Source organism: Hippocampus zosterae, chromosome 12 (genome assembly GCF_025434085.1).
Source record: "Hippocampus zosterae strain Florida chromosome 12, ASM2543408v3, whole genome shotgun sequence".
Taxonomy (NCBI): Eukaryota; Metazoa; Chordata; class Actinopteri; order Syngnathiformes; family Syngnathidae; genus Hippocampus; species Hippocampus zosterae.
The window spans coordinates 16,213,710-16,231,777 of NC_067462.1; the positions used below are offsets into that span (position 1 = coordinate 16,213,710).

General features: G+C 45.0%; 2 protein-coding genes across 3 annotated transcripts in view; both read left to right on the forward strand.

The window, feature by feature from the left end:
- The first annotated feature begins 5,489 nt into the window (after positions 1 to 5,489).
- The window catches only part of mao (monoamine oxidase), an 80,810-nt gene continuing 68,231 nt past the window's right edge, over positions 5,490 to 18,068 (forward strand). The window contains exon 1 of one of the 2 annotated variants that reach the window (XM_052081785.1): positions 5,490 to 5,539. The gene's annotated coding sequence lies outside the window, so the exon portion shown is untranslated. Of the gene's footprint in view, positions 5,540 to 5,849; positions 5,982 to 18,068 lie in introns of those variants that run through there. The other variant, XM_052081784.1, reaches the window with a different exon arrangement.
- ndp (norrin cystine knot growth factor NDP) overlaps positions 12,491 to 18,068 on the forward strand; it is a 32,857-nt gene continuing 27,279 nt past the window's right edge. The window contains exon 1 of the mRNA XM_052081813.1: positions 12,491 to 12,666. The gene's annotated coding sequence lies outside the window, so the exon portion shown is untranslated. The remainder of the gene's footprint in view (positions 12,667 to 18,068) is intronic.

Here is an 18,068-nt window from a genome sequence, read left to right on the forward strand (position 1 = left end):
AGAAAATGCAGTTGTTTCATAACCCCACTTGAGCCTTGGAAGAGGAGCTTCATATGATTTTTCGTCATGAATACACTTTCACCTCTATTTTGTTTGCTGTGTCCTTGTTGGTTCACACTGTGTGTAGTGATACAAAACACACATTTTCCACCTTAGTGGACATCTGTCTCGTCCTGATTTGTTCTTCTCTGATCTTTTTTCATTGCATTTGGACCTAAACTGCATCTCGTCCTCCGGCAGCTGTTGTCTCATTTACTAAAATCCTGGAATTTTTCAGTACAAATTCCAGTCAGGGCCACATGCCCACGGGCCACCGAGTGTCGGACTCAAGATGCGATGTGACCTTGGCTGGCTAATCCCGCCATGATGATGGGAGGGGGGACCTAGTCAGGACCGTTCGAATCAGTGGGACAGCTCTGGTGGGTCACATTGCCCGCACCCAAGGTGGTACTTGCTGTAGTTACCTTGACTGCCAAACATCAGATACATCTCTCAGTCAGATGCAGGGCAGTTTTACACAACCCACATGAACCCTTTCAGGGACAGCGGTTACTCCAGTGGACAGCGTATCATGTTATAAGGTTCCAGGGTGCATGAAAGGCTTAATTCATATTATACTGTATATATTACAAAGGAAAAACTCCATGACAGTATCAATCAAAAACAATCCTTATTTTTTGATACAGCTCTTGTAATGGATGCGACATTGTCCAGTCGCTAATGTCTAAAACGGCCTTTCCCAAAACATGGTCCGTCTTTGATGCCCCACAACTTCCCCCTTTCCAAAAATCCCGTTTGTGGCCCATATCAGTACCATGTTTAATCAACAAAACATGATCAAATGCAACACCGCTATGTGAGTTTAAAGTCATCAAATGGATTTTGTCTGGAGGTGTTCGACCGATTCATTCATGCCAGTAATTCCTGAACATTTTTACAATTATAACACCAGATCAGCATCACACTTTTTTATCCTGTGCACGCAGCCCAGACAGGGCGCTCGCGTGCGGACTGCAGTTTGGGAAATCTTCTTGTAGTAAGTCAAAATGTGTCCTTGAAGGTGGTTTGTCTCCTGGCTACAGGCTTCTTCCTGCAGGCCCACCCTTTTCCCGACACGTATGGGATTCACATTTGGCTGACTTAAGCATTCTGTTAATGTGATATTATGGTGCATTGTTTTAAGCCATTTACTTGTTGACCTGTGTGTGTTTGTGTGAGTGAGAGTTACGACGTTTTACTGTGATAATGATAATGTCAGCAGCAGCCATGTCTGACGATGCCTGGAAGTGTCATTAGACCCCAAACTTTGCTTGTACAACTCTACAGGAGGCTATTGCTGTTTTTGCTGGTGGAGTCGCAGGGGCCATCTTCTCATGGCTGTAAATCGCCCCCCCCCCATCATCCAGCTCCTGAAAGTGTGTGTGTGTGTGTGTGTGTGTGTGTGTGTGTGTGTGTGCGTGTGTGCGTGTGTGGGCTAGAGGCTAGAGAAGGTGAGAAATTTGAGGGTCAGTCGAGGTCATTCAGGTGATTGTGCATCTTAAACTTTTGACCCGCTAAGCTCCACTTAGCACCGCCCTTTATTTCCCCCGAGAATTTCGCATACCAGAAGTCGCTCACGTGTGCACTTCCATCTCAACAAACAATTTTGACGACTATTTTCATGACCTCCACTGATTGCAATTTGTTAGTTCGTTACTAAAGTTAATAATAAACAACACAACTCATTTCCATGAAGGTTCGTGGTACAGTGGCGGCGTGTGCCCATCAGGAAGCCATTCATTTCTGGCAAGGACCTGGATTATTGACAGTGAATTTTTGATTTGATGGACTAATCGGGGTGTGGAGTTATCCGTTAGAACCAATTGTCCGTTAAAATCAACATTGATTCAGACCGTTTTTATTTTTATTTTTTTAAAGATAAAATTGCTTGACAAATGGTGTGTCGCTGTTCCTCTTTTTTTTCATCTCCATTACAGTTGCATTCCATAGATACGGGCTTGACCCAAAAGCAACTGTATACCGTATAAAAAACAGTAAGTTCAAGAGGCGTGCGTGCACACGTACGACATGGCGAAAGCTAGATAGGCAGATAGGACACGCTCCTTTTGAGCTGCGTGCCTGCGGCAATGTAAAGCTAATGTCCATGCTCTCCATGACCTTTTCTGCCAACATGGCCATCACACAGTGGTTAGTCTGCACTAGTGTGCTGTGTATTTGGGACAACAGCGACACAACCCAGAAACACGTTGTCTGTCTATTGTATGCACCACAGCGCCATTTACTGGCAATGTGGCCAATTGCAGGCAATTCTGGAACTAAGAGACTGCTAATTACTGCATGTCCAAATGGGTGTTTTGAGTGATGTAAGCCATTTTAAACTTGAAAGGTAAACTTTTTGGCATTTTGGGACTTAAAACAGCGGGACGCAGCCATCAGCGTGCTCCCGCTGTACTTAACAGTCCAGTAGATGGGTAAATAAGTCTATGACTCTAATTGCCCCACGCGGATAAATAAAGTTTGTGTGTGTGTGTGTGTGTGTGTGGACAGACACCATTTGTAGATACACTGAAATATAGTGTACACCATTTAACATTCTAATCAAATTGGATGTTTTTTTTAAACAGACTGGTGGACCGGTAAAACTTACTGACGCAAGAGATGACCGAAGCGTGGTTAAATTAATATAACTGATGATTAGTTTGGTTCGGCTGGAAAAAAACGTTGGACGGACATTGACGGACAGGTGCCCAGGCCATTGACGAATGGTGGATCAGGAAAAATGTTGTAAATGGGCCACTTCTTACTGTCAATATGAAACGTGAGCATGAAAGATTAAAGAACCCAGTGAAGTAACGATGGAGGCGCTGATACACTGCTGGTTTCACGAGGTTTCACTGCCCACCTTCACACAAAGCATACACACTACCCACATACATACAATACACATTGCGTTGCCATTCTGACTATGCAACAATGCACCAATATTTTAATGGCCATACATAGTTATTTTCTTATTATTGATTATTTTCTTGGGCGGCCCGGTAGCCAAGTGGTTAGCAGGTCGGCTTCACAGTGCAGAGGTACCGGGTTCAATTCCAGCTCCGGCCTCCCTGTGTGGAGTTTGCATGTTCTCCCCGGGCCTGCGTGGGTTTTCTCCAGGTGCTCCGGTTTCCTCCCACATTCCAAAAACATGCGTGGCAGGCTAATTGAACACTCTAAATTGTCCCGAGGTGTGAGTGTGAGTGCGAATGGTTGTTCGTTTCTGTGTGCCCTGCGATTGGCTGGCAACCGATTCAGGGTGTCCCCCGCCTACTGCCCGAAGACAGCTGGGATAGGCTCCACCACCCCCCGCGACCCTAGTGAGGATCAAGCGGCTCGGAAGATGAATGAATGAATGAATGAATGAATGATTATTTTCTTATGATTTAATATTAAATATGACCAAATATTTGACGGAGCGCCCCGGCCCCCTGACCCCGAAAGCCAGACGTGCCGAGGGCGCGAGGGGGATGGCGGAGGCGGCGGTGGCGGCGACGGCGACGTTCGAAGGCGGCCCGCGGGGAGAGGCGCGGGGCCGGGATGGCGTGAGGGGGGACGGGCGTGTGGGGGGGACGGTACCGGTCGTTGGCCGGCACCGTCGTTGACCCCGCGATGCCGTCAGCGGCGGCGCCGGCGCACCCCGTTGCGCCCCGGCCCCCCGCAGCCCGGAGTGTGACCAACCTCGATGGGCGGCGGTGGCCGCCGGCGGACAGCCTGGCTGGCCGCCGGTGTCGCCGTCCGCCTACGCTCCCATAGTCCAGGCCGGGCCGCGGCCGGCGTCGGGGACCACTCCCCCGCCGGTGCCATTGCGACCCGGCCGACCTCGGAACCTAACACCCAGCCGCCGGGTACCCAACCTTCATTGTTTTCCATCTTTCCCACGGAAAACCCGAGTCACTTTTGTTTACGGATTTCTTTTCGGATACTTGAAAGCATTTAGTTTACCAACACCCCACAATCTGCAGTGGTACAGTCCTGCCTTTTTGCATTTGTCATATACAGGTACTAACATACGGACGCAATCACAACTCTCAGCGTGTGTGAAAAATTCACCTTCACTCCATTCGCTTTGTGATGATCTGACTTATGAGTCTGGCTCTGCCTTCTTCCTCCCTTGCTCATTTTCTGGATTCCCTCCGATGCACCTAAAGAATGCCAAAATGTGTCAATGTAAGTCTTATTTTGGGAAGCAAAAGACCAAAAGACCGCAAAGACATCCAAAAATGTAGACAGAAGATATAACAGATAATGTGATGATTTGGCCTCCAGCTCAGTTAAGTGTCATTCATGAAAACCATTTATCATCTTTTCTCTCATTTTTAATTCTTCATCTTTAGGGTGTCTCTCATCACATGGAGCTATGTGAGGATAATGGATGAAGTAATTATATTTGAATGTCCTGCGGGCATCATTCTCGAATGCACACTGTCATATGCACTCAGAGTACACTTCATTAGGGCATACAGTAATCCCCCGCTCTTTCACTGTTTCGGCTTTGTGGCCAATGTTACTCACTACCCAAATTTGAACACATTTTTTGGGATTGGAGAATCCACTACACTGTATCGTGACATCTCGAGAAATATATTTTTCTGAAGCACTATGAACGGTATCTTCCGGACAGCCTGGTGGAATTCTACTTGCTCAAGTGTTGTATCTTCATTGGTGGAGCAAGAACAGTAACTATGAAGTGAGTTACAGTCCTTCTGTTTATGCAGGTGTTTGTGTCAAGAATGTGGTGAAAGATTTTGAGAGTTTAATTTGGGGAAAAGAAAAACACATTTAGCGGCGGACATGGGGGTTACAGTTTTTAACCGATACAAAAAACGGGAGATTCCTTGCACCACCCAATGAGGCCCAATTCAAGGGCTATATAAAAAGATCACAAAACAGCAAAACATACACACACACACACACACACACACACACACAAACACACTTGCTGACGCTCCTCTACTCATTGCCGGCTCCTCAAGCCATGCATCCATCCAGCCGCAGACTGTCCAACAGCACCGACATTTCTGCTGAACAAAGCGGGGCTGTGAAAAATGCTGCCCATTTCAGGCGCAAAAAACACAAGTGTCTTGGGGCTGTCCAGCAGTCAGATGGCTCCGACATTCCTTCCAATAAAAAATCAGTGCTGGTACATGCGTGATGCCGAGAAGGCGCAACCACCAAGCGCAGATTCTTTTTCTTGGACGAATGTCATGGCCAAAAATGCTGAAAACAATCCACATCACGTCCACACGATGAAACAACAACACCATGTGACAAAACAAACCACAAAAAACAACAACAAAAAGAAAGGCTCTTGAAGAGCACTTGCTGACGGCTGCCTGCTCGGTCGGCATCTTGTTGATGACTTGTGGTGATGACTTGTCTTGTGACTGATAAGGTCATCTTTTCCCCTTGTCAGGGTTGAGTGCAGCCAAGTTGTTGCTGAAGTCCTGTTGTTTTGGAAGCCCGCGACAGAGTTGGCGGTCGTACGTTCACTGCGCGGGTAAGTTCCGAAAGTCCCGAGATGAAACAAGACTTTCTTGCTGTACCATGAAACACACTTTACTATGAGTATAAAGTTGTAAGTTAATCTTAATGAATTGATTTTGAATCTTAAAATCATTTCGCATTTGCTTCAATTTTCAGCATAGCAATTTTGTACTGTTTATGAACGTGCTAGTGACTGCAAACAATCCATGCAATCCTTGCATGTGCACATGTTTGGACCTTGGAAAGCCATCAATAAAAGATGCCTCCTTATAGCTGAGTCAATGTCTTAACCGCATTTATATGATCTTTTATTTTAGAATAAGGAGACCAAATGGGTGGACCTGTGGGGTGCTTACGTCGGTCCGACACAGAATCGCATTCTCCGATTGGCTAAGCAATATGGTGTCAAGACCTACAAAGTCAACGAGAAGGAGCGGCTGTTGCATTATGTCGACGTGAGTGTTCGAACATTCTTGGTACATGGATTTTGGGCGGGATTTTATATATATATATATATATATATATATATATATATATATATATATAAATCCTCATCTCACCCCTCGGGTGGTGTCCGTCCCTCATTCAGCTCGGGTCCTCTACCAGAGGCCTGGAAGCTTGAGGGTTCTGCGCAGTATCCTTGCTGTTCCCAGCACTGCACATTTCTGGACTGAGATGTCCGATGTTGTTCCCGGGATCTGTTGCAACCACTCATCTTGTTTGGGGGTCACTGCCCCGAGTGCTCCGACCACCACAGGCACGACTGTCACCATTACCTTCCAGGCTCTCTCCAGCTTCTCTCTGAGCCCTTGGTATTTCTCGAGTTTCTCATGTTCCTTCTTCCTGATGTTTCCATCACTTGGGACCGCTACATCCACTACAATGGCTTTCCTCTGCCCTTTATCTATGATCACGATATCTGGTTGGTTCGCCATTACCATCTTGTCAGTCTGGATCTGGAAGTCCCACAGGATCTTCGCTCTGTCATTCTCCACCACCTTCGGAGGTGTTTCCCATTTTGACCTTGGGGTTTCCAGTCTCAAGATTTTGCTGGGGATTTTATTACTCAAATCTCAAAGAGGATAAATTTCATTTCAATGGATAGATTTTTCCAATTTAGCTTAATTGGCTTACCTGTGTATGCCTTGTCTTTCCATTCACCTCTCCAGTGCTCCATTCTGCTTGTCAGCCACGCCCACCCCCTAAGACACTCAGCTCACCTGGGCACACAAGTTTCCTCAAATCAGAAATCAGCCACGATTTAAGCCTTTCCTGATTCACGCGAGGCTCTCCAGTACAGTGTAACTCCTCTACAACGAAATCATGTTTGCAGCAAGAAATTTTTCACAACAGGGGATATTTTAGCAATGCAACGTTAGTGCTGCGTCCGAAGATAACAATAACAAATACTTTCTGTTCTACTGCGCAGGTGTAAGCCACTGCGGTGTTTGCTGTTGCCGTTTCCGAGCTATGCAGTAGGAGTCGCTGTAGGCTGAGGTTGGGTTAAATTTTTGCTGAAGTCTAGTTTTCATTGTAGTGAATCTCGTTGCGAGACAAGGGCAGAGAAAAAGATTTCATATTACGCAACGGGGGGGGGGGGGTGTTTTGTTGTAGGGGGACCAGAAAAGTGGGAATGGTTTTAATGAATGAAGATTTTTTTCACACTACGAGGTATTTTCACCCATGTAGGTTTTGTTGTAGAGGATTTTCACTGGAGTCGTTTGGACAGACCTCATGTTGTTGATTCTGCCTACATTTGAACCTCTTGGCTTGTCGTTTTCCTGGTTATCAGCTGAAGCACATTTGGTCGAGTGGGATGTCCTCTGACTGATTCATTGCCAACTGTTTGCTTTTAAAGTGTTCTTGGGGAAGATACTGAACTCGAAGTTGCCTCCTGGTTGGCATTGTCAATGAAAAACGGTTATCAATTGCTTTCACCCTGTTCAACAAAGAATAAGTAAGCAAACAAATGATCACCTCAGTCTTCTGTCTCCGATTACGAGTTCTGCCTTGGCCTTTCCTGATGGCCTATGATGAAGCCTATAATGGCCGCTTGTGCGCCAGTGTGTTCGGCGACGCTCCTGCCATTTCGGGTTTTTTTACTTTTCGCAATGCTTGTTACCTCCCTAACAGCGTCTCGGTTGGTTTATGATCGCCGATCGTTGTTATTGATTCAACAACACGTTGGAGATTCAGCCGTGTTTTGGCAAGACAGTGGTGAAAAGACGCTACCTCCGTTCTTGGCTAACCTGCCGGCTGATCTCTTCCGCGTTCGCTCGCTCCCTTCACGGAAGCGCCGCCGCCGCAGCCGCGGCAAACGCAGTGGTCAGCTCGTGAAGCTGAAACGGGATCTGAGACGCACTTCGATCGCTCCGGCGTGGTGTGCCCTCGACACCGTCGCCTCGTGCTTGCTAACAGTCGTTGGCTCTCCCAACGCGCCACGACATTTCTACCCTGCGCGCCTTTCTCAGGGAGGAGTCCAGGGAAACCTTTTGAGGGAATTCCCCCGGGCTCGGCGATCGACAGAGGCAATCCCTCCCGTTGCTACTTCCACGAGGATCGCGTTGTTAAATGCCCGGTCGCTGACGAACAAGACCCATATTCTGAGGGAGTATTTCCTTTCCAATGACTTGGATTTTCTGTGTCTGACGGAGACTTGGGCAGGTACTGGTGAGTACAACGCTTTGATTGAATTGTTACCACCTAACTGTGGTTTCCTCGATACCCCGAGGACATCAGGATGTGGTGGAGGTACGGTAAGCATCTTTAAGAACACTTTCAAATGTAAACGGTGCACATTCACCACATCGGCCAACAGCTTTGAAGCAACCTTCTTTGAAGTTGGTCGTGTTTTCACGGTGCTTTGTGCTGTCATTACCGTCCTCCTACATACAACAAATACTTTTTAAGTGACTTTTCAACCTTACTTGCGGAAATCAGGCTGAGATATGATCATATCCTCCTAATGGGGGATTTTAATATCCATGTGTGCTGTCCGGAAAAAACGCTAGCAAAAGACTTCTTAAGACTTATCGACTCTTTTACTTTTGTGCAGTATGTGACCAGCCCGACACATGAACAAGGACATATTTTAGACCTTGTCCTTGCTCATGGTCTACCAGTGTCGAATCTGGAAGTCCTTGAAAATGGGATTTCTGATCACATGGCAGTTGTATTTGAAGTAGTCTTATCGCATGCTGCTGTGAAATCTGGTGCTCCTAGCTGTAAACGCCGAATTTTTAACCCTTGCACTGCTAGTCGTTTCTCTGATGCCTTTAATAACCTTTGCGTACCCTCGTCTAACACAGAGGAACTCACCTCTTGGTTCGACTCGTCATGCCGTGCCATCCTGGATTTGGTGGCTCCTTCAAAAATTGTGCTCCCAAAGCCTAAACCCGAGCCATGGTTTAATGACATTACGCGCGCAGCTAGGCAGGAGTGTCGCAAAGCTGAACGCAAGTGGAAAAATGACAAATTGCATGTCTCTTATCAAATTTGGAAAGACTGCTGGCGTGACTACCAGCTCACAGTAAAAGAGGCCAAAAGAGAATATCTGTCGGACCTTATTCTAGCTAACCGTCACAACCCACGCGCACTATTTAAAACGATAGATTCTGTACTCAAACCCCCTCTGCCTACTTGCTCGGATTCTTCACCCGAGATGTGCAACAGATTCCTTCAGTTTTTCATTGATAAGGTCTCTACAGCTAGGACTCCGGTCTCAAATACCGTATCTGACCCCTCTGTCCATGTTCCATGTTCAGCTGTACTTCATTCTTTTGATACTGTGTCCTTGGCGCTTTTGGAGGATGTAGTTCGCCAGACGAAGCCATCTGGCTCCCCTTGCGACTCTCTTCCCCCACGCTTATTTCAGGAGGTTCTCCCGAGTGTTGGTGCCACGGTCTTGGATATCATCAACAGCAGCCTTTCTTCTGGTGTAGTTCCCCACCAGTTTAAACATGCTGTGGTCCAACCCTTGATCAAGAAACCTGGTCTTGATCCAGATGTGCTGTCAAGTTACAGGCCCATTTCAAAACTGCAAAAAGTGGTGCACATGCAGTTGAAACTTTTCTTGGATGAACATAACATCTTGGAGGTCTTCCAGTCAGGTTTCAAGACGATGCATAGCACGGCACAGGGCTCAATTCTGGGGCCTCTGCTATTCTCGCTGTATCTTCTCCCATTGGGTTTCATCTTAAGGAAACATGGTATTCCCTTCCACTGCTATGCAGATGACTGCCAGATCTATGTCCCACTGAGCAAGAAAGACGCCTTCTCATTAAGGCCACTCATATCCTGTCTGGAAGAAATCAAAACCTGGATGGCACAAAATTTCTTGAAATTCAACGAAAAGAAGACAGAGGTGATATTGTTTGGTCCCAGTGGCCCTTGTACATTCCATCGTGTAGACTTGGGCCCCCTGTCTCCTTATTTGAAATCAACTGTCTCAAACTTGGGCCTTAAACTGGACAGTGATTTCAAACTCGATCGGCAAATTGGTGCCGTTGTTAAATCCAGCTTCTTTCACCTTAGACAGCTGGCCAAAATAAAACCTTTCCCCTCACATGAACACTTTGAGACAGTAATCCATGCCTTTGTCACATCCCGGCTCGATTACTGTAATGCCCTGTACTTTGGAGTCAGCCAGTCATCCATTAAGCGCCTTCAGCTGGTCCAGAATGCCGCTGCTCGCCTCTGGACTGGTACTCGTAAGAGGGAGCATATAACTCCTACTCTGGCATTACTTCATTGGCTCCCCATTCATTTTAGAATTATTTTCAAGATCCTCCTCTTTGTTTTCAAATCTCTAAATAATCTCGCACCATCTAACCTCTCTGAGCTCATCCGCCCCTACACACCTGCCCGGTGCCTCAGGTCTGTGGACCAGTCTTTGGTAGAAGTACCAAGAACTAAACTGAGGCTCAGAGGGGATCGAGCCTTTTCTGTTGTTGGTCCCTCTCTCTGGAATGACCTCCCACTGAACATTCGGCAAGCCTCCTCGCTGCCCATCTTTAAAGCCCTCCTCAAAACCCACTTGTATTCTTTGGCGTTCGACTCAGCATGATTTTACTGCTTGGTGCTTTCTACCGCCTTTATTACCATTTCGTCTTACTGTTTATTGTGTATGTTAAATCGCTCCATGTACAGCACTTTGTATGCAGCGATGGCTGTTTGAAAGTGCTCTATAAATACTGTTGACTTGACTTGACTTTCCTGCTTCCTGCTTTGTGTTTGCCCATGACTTGGTTTGGTCAGATATGCTGCAACCACATCGCAGTGACAGTTTCCCTATTGTGCTAACTGTGGATTGCAGACATTAAACATGAGCAATGATGAATGTGGTGTGATGTACTGTATTTGGGATCTACCTCTTGCTTTTGACATTAGGGCCGTTCACATGGCACACATTTGCTCCGGTGCTGCACCGAGATATTTTATTGCGGGATATTTTGTACCGCAGCAAATTGTGTGGAACTTTCACACGTACAAAGCCGCTGAGCGAGGCAGCCCCGGTACAGTGTCGAGGCTGCCCCACTTGCGTTCACACGGCAGTTTCTGCAGCGGAGCAAAACGACAGAAAACAAACGAGCTGTCGTGTTGGGTATTTTTAAAACGTACTCTATTTACACAACTCAAGCGACGACTGGACCGGCACGGCCTTCTCCTTGTCGGTTTCCGTGCCTTCTGCTCGAGAGTGACCGCCCAAGAAAACATAAATGAACGATGACTTCAATGACACTCGGAAAAGCAAACACAAACAACAAAGGAACAAACAACTCAGAGACAGTCCAGTCTCTTACAAAAGGAAAGATGTTACTAGCCAAGTCTTGTGTCGTTATGAATCAACACATTACGGAAGTCCGACAGAGAACGAAAACAACGCATTCTCGCCATACGTACTCTTCACAAGCATTTGCTCTGTAGCTAATTTAACCCAGTTGCGTTCACCCGTGCAAATTTACACCGGTGCTGCTTTGCAACCGAGCATTTGCTGCGGAGCAAATATTTCACCCACCTCCCTGAGGTGGGTCAAATTTGGTCCGGTATAAGCTCTTTTCCTGGGCTACGCCGGAGCTAATTTGCACGTATGAACGCTCTACTGGGGCAGCACCGGTGCAGCACCGGACCAAATCTTGCCGTGTGAACAGCCCTACTGATGGATTGTGCGGCCATACTACACTGAGAAAATCCAGGGACCATGGTATGGTTCATACTTGGAAGGGAGACCAACTGGGACTACGAGGTACCGTAAACTTACCTATAAGTCTGTGGGGTCTGCATCGCAAGTCAGTTTTTGTTACTCAACATTTATGGTACATTTTTACAATACATACATACAGCCATGCAGGAGATTGTCTGTAGGGATACAATATCATACAAGGGCATGTACTTAATAAACCAATATTTTTGGATACAGATATTGTTTAGGATCTCATCAGACTGTGCAGATGTACTTAATATGCCTGGTGAGCGCAATTGTTCACACATGCTCCTAAAATGAAATATCCACAAAGTGAAGTTGACCCCTCAGGTTACAGTTTTACGACTTCTATTCATGTGTTCATGTAAACTCCCAGACTCCCCGACTTGGAAATACAAACTCGAGTTACAAGCCAGGAGATCCTATCAATTAGGTATTGAAATTCCCATTTCTCTTGCCACCGTTCACCCATCCCACCTGCTGGTGTTAAGACTATGAAGGAGTAGTTGTTTTTAACAAATAAAATGCTTTTAGAACTCTGACCTCATTAAAAAATAATAATAATAAATTAAATGGACTTTTGGTCTCTTTCTCCTGATGGCTTGGAATTACCATTTGGCACCACAGGAAGCATGTCACAGAGCATCAGCTGCTGTGTCAGGGGCGGGGTGGGGGGGGGGAGCAAACGTGATTGGCGGTGTGACTGACCACATGTGGCAAGCCATGCTGGCAGGCAGCAGCAGCATCCTCCTCGACTGACGCTGTTGCCTTCTTTCGGGTATGAGACGTGAGAGGCGGAGAGAGAACGAGAAGGTGAAGCAAGTGTTGGAGAGGGAGACAGGCAGAAAAGCACATGAGTAGAGAGCAGCTGAGAGGAGAGAGACAAGAGTCGGACAATTCCTGTCGTCCATGGTGAGGATACTCGGACTCTTGTGAAGGTAAGACCATTGTCCATCTTCAGAGTTTGTTTGCCTTTAGTCTTTAAAAAAATTACAGCATTTCAAAGAGAGGTTATTGGATGGAACGAAATAGACTTTGCCTGAACCAAATGTAAACCAGGCATTTCTTTTGTTTGTTTTTTAAATCTGAAGTCAACATAACACTTAATTGAACGACACATAAAAGTTTTGTTTATAGATGGCTTGCCTAAACCAACCTGCACATGGTCAATGTCCTATGAAAAGTGACGGTGGTATTGCCCAATTTATTGTTTTAGAGTAAAATAAAAAGCACAGAGTGATGCATTTCATTGTGATGTTTTTCATTGGACACCATGCAACCATGTATCTCCAACTTGTTTTAGGGGTTTTTTTTCCCCCTCTTGCTCAAAAACATTAAGTAAATATTATTTTGTGTACTTTGGGCTTTTGCCCAAATAAAAATAAGACTTACAGTATCTGTCAAAGGATAGCATTGTTTGTAACTGTCTTAAATATCTACAAGTTTTTTTCCTTCATATCGAGAACAGGAAGACAATATTTTTGTTGTTTTTGTACTTAAAAAAATACACAAAAAAAACAATAAAGGATGGTATGCACGAACCAAACAACAAATATCGTAATCCAAAGTAAAACATTTTCTCCGTATTGTGTGATTTTCTTTTCTCCTTTTTTTAAAAATGTGAAGAAAAAAAAAACATACGTTGTACTGTTTTAAATATTGAGTCGCATGTCATTGGACAGAGCTGATGTGCATGCTTGTTACTTTTGCACAAGCCCGTTTGAAAACATGCATAGGGTGTCTGTGCTTTGCTGTATGAATGCAAGTCATTAATTTTTTTTGCCCATAAAGATTTTATTTTTTTACATTTCAGAGTAAAAAAAATGTTAATGCTGTTCATTGGACAGATGGTTCCTATGAACCAACCTGCATATCATCTCCATCCTATAAAAAGCACGTATTGCTTCATTAAAAAAAAAAAAAAAAACCCACCCAAAAAAATGACCACGATCAACCTCAGATGTTTGCCATAGACTTCTGCAGGATAGGTAGGGTCCCCCCCCCCCCCGCCCGCCCAGAAATGTGCGAAATACACACGGACTTATATATGAATGGCCTAACAATGCCACTTATTCGCCATAGTGAGATGTGAAACCACCAGCGGCCATCTTGTGTTGCCGCTCCCCAAGTCTGCCTAAGTTGACCGCGCTGGTTTTCCTTCGGCATTTTCTGACTCTATGGTAAAAATGCGATGTAGTGTAGCATACAATTGTACCAATAAGTCTGGGAGAAATGCTACGTGCAATTTTCATCATATTGTGTCTTATAAAGATATGTTCCGAGTGCTAATCAAAGATTCATGTTGTCAGAACCCAACAAAAACCCATCAGGAAAAAGTTGGCAAAAAATGTATGGGAAACCTAATGCAAACTGTAAATGTAAACTGAAATAATATACCGGTACTCTGAATGGTCGATGCAAACAGCAAAGGTCATTCTACGAGAGGCTCTCATTCACTGCATACGAGGATCCTGTCATAAAGCATGCACTGATAACACCCAATTGAACAATTCCAATTCAGTTCAAAACTGATTAGCTCATCTGCAAGTTCTGCAGAAGCCTTCTCATGATCCTGATCATTTGAATCAGGTACCCTGAAGGAGGGAAACTTCTAAACCATGCAGGCTAGTGGCCCTCGAGGAGCGGATTTGGACATTTGGTCTGAGGTGTAGTGTATGCACCATGCGCTTGCCTGGTAACCCTAGCCAGCTCGCACCAAAGTCTTCTGGAATAGGCTCCACCTCTGCTGACTCAGTCAAGACAAATACAACAGATAATGGATGCTTGGATCCACATTGCACAAGGCACAAAAAAAGGATATTTTGTGATTTGAGTCAAGACGGTTTTATTGTTTTCATGTCTCAATATAAATAGCGCTTAATTTCTTTTTGTATTTATATCACGATGAATACTGTTAAACTGATCAAACCTGGCGACAGACTATTTCTAGTGTCACAATTTCTTTCATGTTCAAAATGTCTTTGAAATGTGAACAAATATATTCAGTCTCTCTCTTTTGTTAGACCTTGGAGGTCCCACTTGAACTGTCCCCCCAAGTCAGAACTAAGTCACGAATTTTAGGAGTTGGGAATTTTTGGCTGAAATTTATGAGAAACTTCATCATGACAATTCTTGCCTGTTTATAACTGAAAAGTCGAGAATTTTGTGATTGAACAATATTGTCTCACTTGAATTAGGACTTGGAGAACTCCAGTCATGACTTGCTTGAAACTTTGTGAGGACTCGACTTGACCTGCTTGAGTTTTGCCACACCAGTTCAGAAATTGCTTGAAACTTGAATGTCAAGACTTGAGATGTACTTATGAATTGCACATACGACCGTATGCATCTTATTCCCACCTGTGATCTTTTTACAGGGACTTTGGAGATGCAAATATGTGTGTGGTGTCAGCAAAGTCTGAGTGCTTGCAATTGGGTGGAAGGGATGTGCAGCAGTAATGAAGGTGCTCGCCTTTGGCTGAGCTGATCCGTCTAATCCGGCAATGGCAAGGAGACATGTAAGGAAAAGTGCAGGTCGCAGAGCTCACGTGGAATGTGAAGTTAAGAGTGGTGTGAGTGACCTTGGGGGTGAACATCTTGGGTGTGTTTACGTGCTTCATGTTATGATTGACTTCTGCTGACGGAGAACAAAAAAGGACCTTGTTAGAATAGGCAGGCTTCTCAATGAGAGAAATGGACTTACTAAACTGCTCGGTTAAAAAGTCATCCAAAATAGCAAACCCAGCGCAGTTCAGTACGCACTTTAATATTTTAGGTTTGATTTGATGCACTCTCATCTTTGAAGTCAAAATTGATTTTTCTATTCAAACGTTTGTTACACCCCTAATAAAGCACCCCCCCCCCCAAAAAAAAAAACGGAAAAACTGGCCTGGCTAATCAGAAGCATGAAACAAGGAACTGCTGGAAAAGGCCCAACATCAACAATAGCAGACCAATATTAAAGTTGAAGTACTAAAAACAACACACTCACAAAAGGAGAAGGGACAAGCAACAAAAAAAAATGATGAGAAGGTGTGTGGTAGAGCACACTTGATATCATATCTGACAAGAATCTCAACATTTCTAACAGTAGATAGTGACTACAACTCTCAAGGTCCGACTTTTTATGAATCTTTGGTCGCCGAATTATTCGACATTCGAGAGGGTATGATATAATGAGTTTCGTGTTGTTGTTTGACAAACATAATTTTACTTGCGAGTACTGTAAACGTGGCATTTGCTTCAAATGTATACCTCTCCAATAAAAGACAATTACAATAGGCATCTCAATATATTTTCATGTGGAGCAATTTGGTTTGATTCAACACACTCACATCTTTTAAATCAAAACTGATTCGAGCTGTTTTTTGTCATGCCCCTAATTAATGGAATGTCAAGGTAATTTGGGAAAATTTATTTGATACGGCACTAGATTCAGCTTAGTCAGGCAATCGAAACTTGTAAGTCACTGTACATACTTCAAATTCACAATCAGATGAATCTGCAAGAAAATATGATCTTGGAAGGAAACCTGCAAATGACTCTAAAATGGCCACTGTAGAATAAAACAGACAACTTGTGTATGTTTTTCTGCGTGGTTTCTTGGGACCTTTTGATGGGTCTGCTTTTGAAAATGTCAAGGTCCTTTGTAAATCTTGAACCGAGGTCTTGTGGTGCGACTCATTTTAAGTTTGGATATGGGAAAAGCCTCAAATGGTGACTTATTTGACCTGTAAAGAAACAAATCCGGTTGATCAACAGGGTCTAAAATAGTGACATTCAATACAGTGCATTGATTCGGAACAAAATGTAATGCTAACAGACTCTTACCTCACAGGGATGTCTGTTGTTTGTCTTAACGGGACTTAGGGACTTGGGGGTCGGGGGGGGGGGGTATATTTAGTGAGCCGCTTAGTTTTTTAGGAGGTTAGCGTGTGGGAGGGCCACTGTAGAGAAAGACTACATTTGTGTGTCTGTGTGTGTGTTTCTGGGTGTGTGTGCGCATGTGTGGTGGGTTGGTGGAGGGGGGGGGGGGTGCTGGCGTCAGTGGACAGTTGAAGAGCTTGGCACTCCACATGCCAAACCGTGTGTGTGTGTCTGTGGATGTGTTTGTGTGTTTAGGACAGGTCTAAGAGTCTGGACAATCCAAAACCCCAGACCCCGCACCCACCACCAATACCCCCCCACCCCCCACCCGACTCATTCCACTTAGGAATCTGCCCTTTAGTTTATTAAAAGCTGGTGAAACAATGGAGGGAGGTAAGGTCGGGAGGAGGAGGAGGGGGGCGAATAGAATATCGTGACGTCAACTGAGGCCCGTTGCGACAGGGGAACAAATCATACAGCCGGGTGATGGTGTCCTTGTGAAAGACAAGCACAGAGGTAAAAGGTGGTCTTTCGGGGGATAAAATAGCAACGTGCGGCTGTCCATTTTCTGCCATAAAAGGCAGTATCAGCAGGAATCGACGTGGCAAGTGACACTCAGTCATGTTGTGTTAAAAGCAATTGCTGATGTTCCATAAGTATTGAATCGTCACTCCCCCGAAAATAATGGCCTACGTCAATTTTTCACGGGGGGGGGGGGGGGGTGTCAGTAAACACCAAAAAACGGAACCAAATTTGCATTCGATTGCAACTAAGAATAATTTCATCTCAGGGATAGAAATGAAAGTGGCCCAAAGGTCAACTGGTTCGAATGCCGGGTCACAGCGCAGACGTGCATGTTCCAGCTTTCTTATGTGGAGTTTGCGTGTTCTCCCAGTGCTGACGTGGCTTTTCTCCGGGTACTCCGGTTTCTTCATACATTCCAAAAACATGCAGGGCAGGTGACTGCAACACTCTGAATTGTCCCTCAGTGTGAGTTTTGGTCGTTCGTCTCTGTGTGCCCTGCGATTGGCTGGCAACCAATTCAGGATGTACCGGTACCTAGCCTACTGCCCGAAGACAGCTCGGATAGGTTCCAGCATGCCCCGCGACCCTCATGAGGATAAGCTGATTTGGGAAATGGATGGATGGATAGAAATAAATGATCTGTTTCAGAAAGGATGTAGCCAATTTTAGCAGAGGCGGCCAACATCCTGAGGTGATATGGAAGGCAAATAAATAACTTTGGTCAAAATATGACTTGACAAATACGTCTCTTATTTTGATGGCTTTTACACATGAACATTTTACATATTATTGGAAGAGGCTGACAATATGTGAGGCCAATCACTTACTGTATGGCATGCTGACGTCATCTAATTAGCTGATGGCTGGATGGCTGCCAGTGTTTCATTTCCGCCCAAATTTTGCCGACAGTGCTCTTGCTTCTGTCTTGGCCCTGACAAGGACCTGGAAA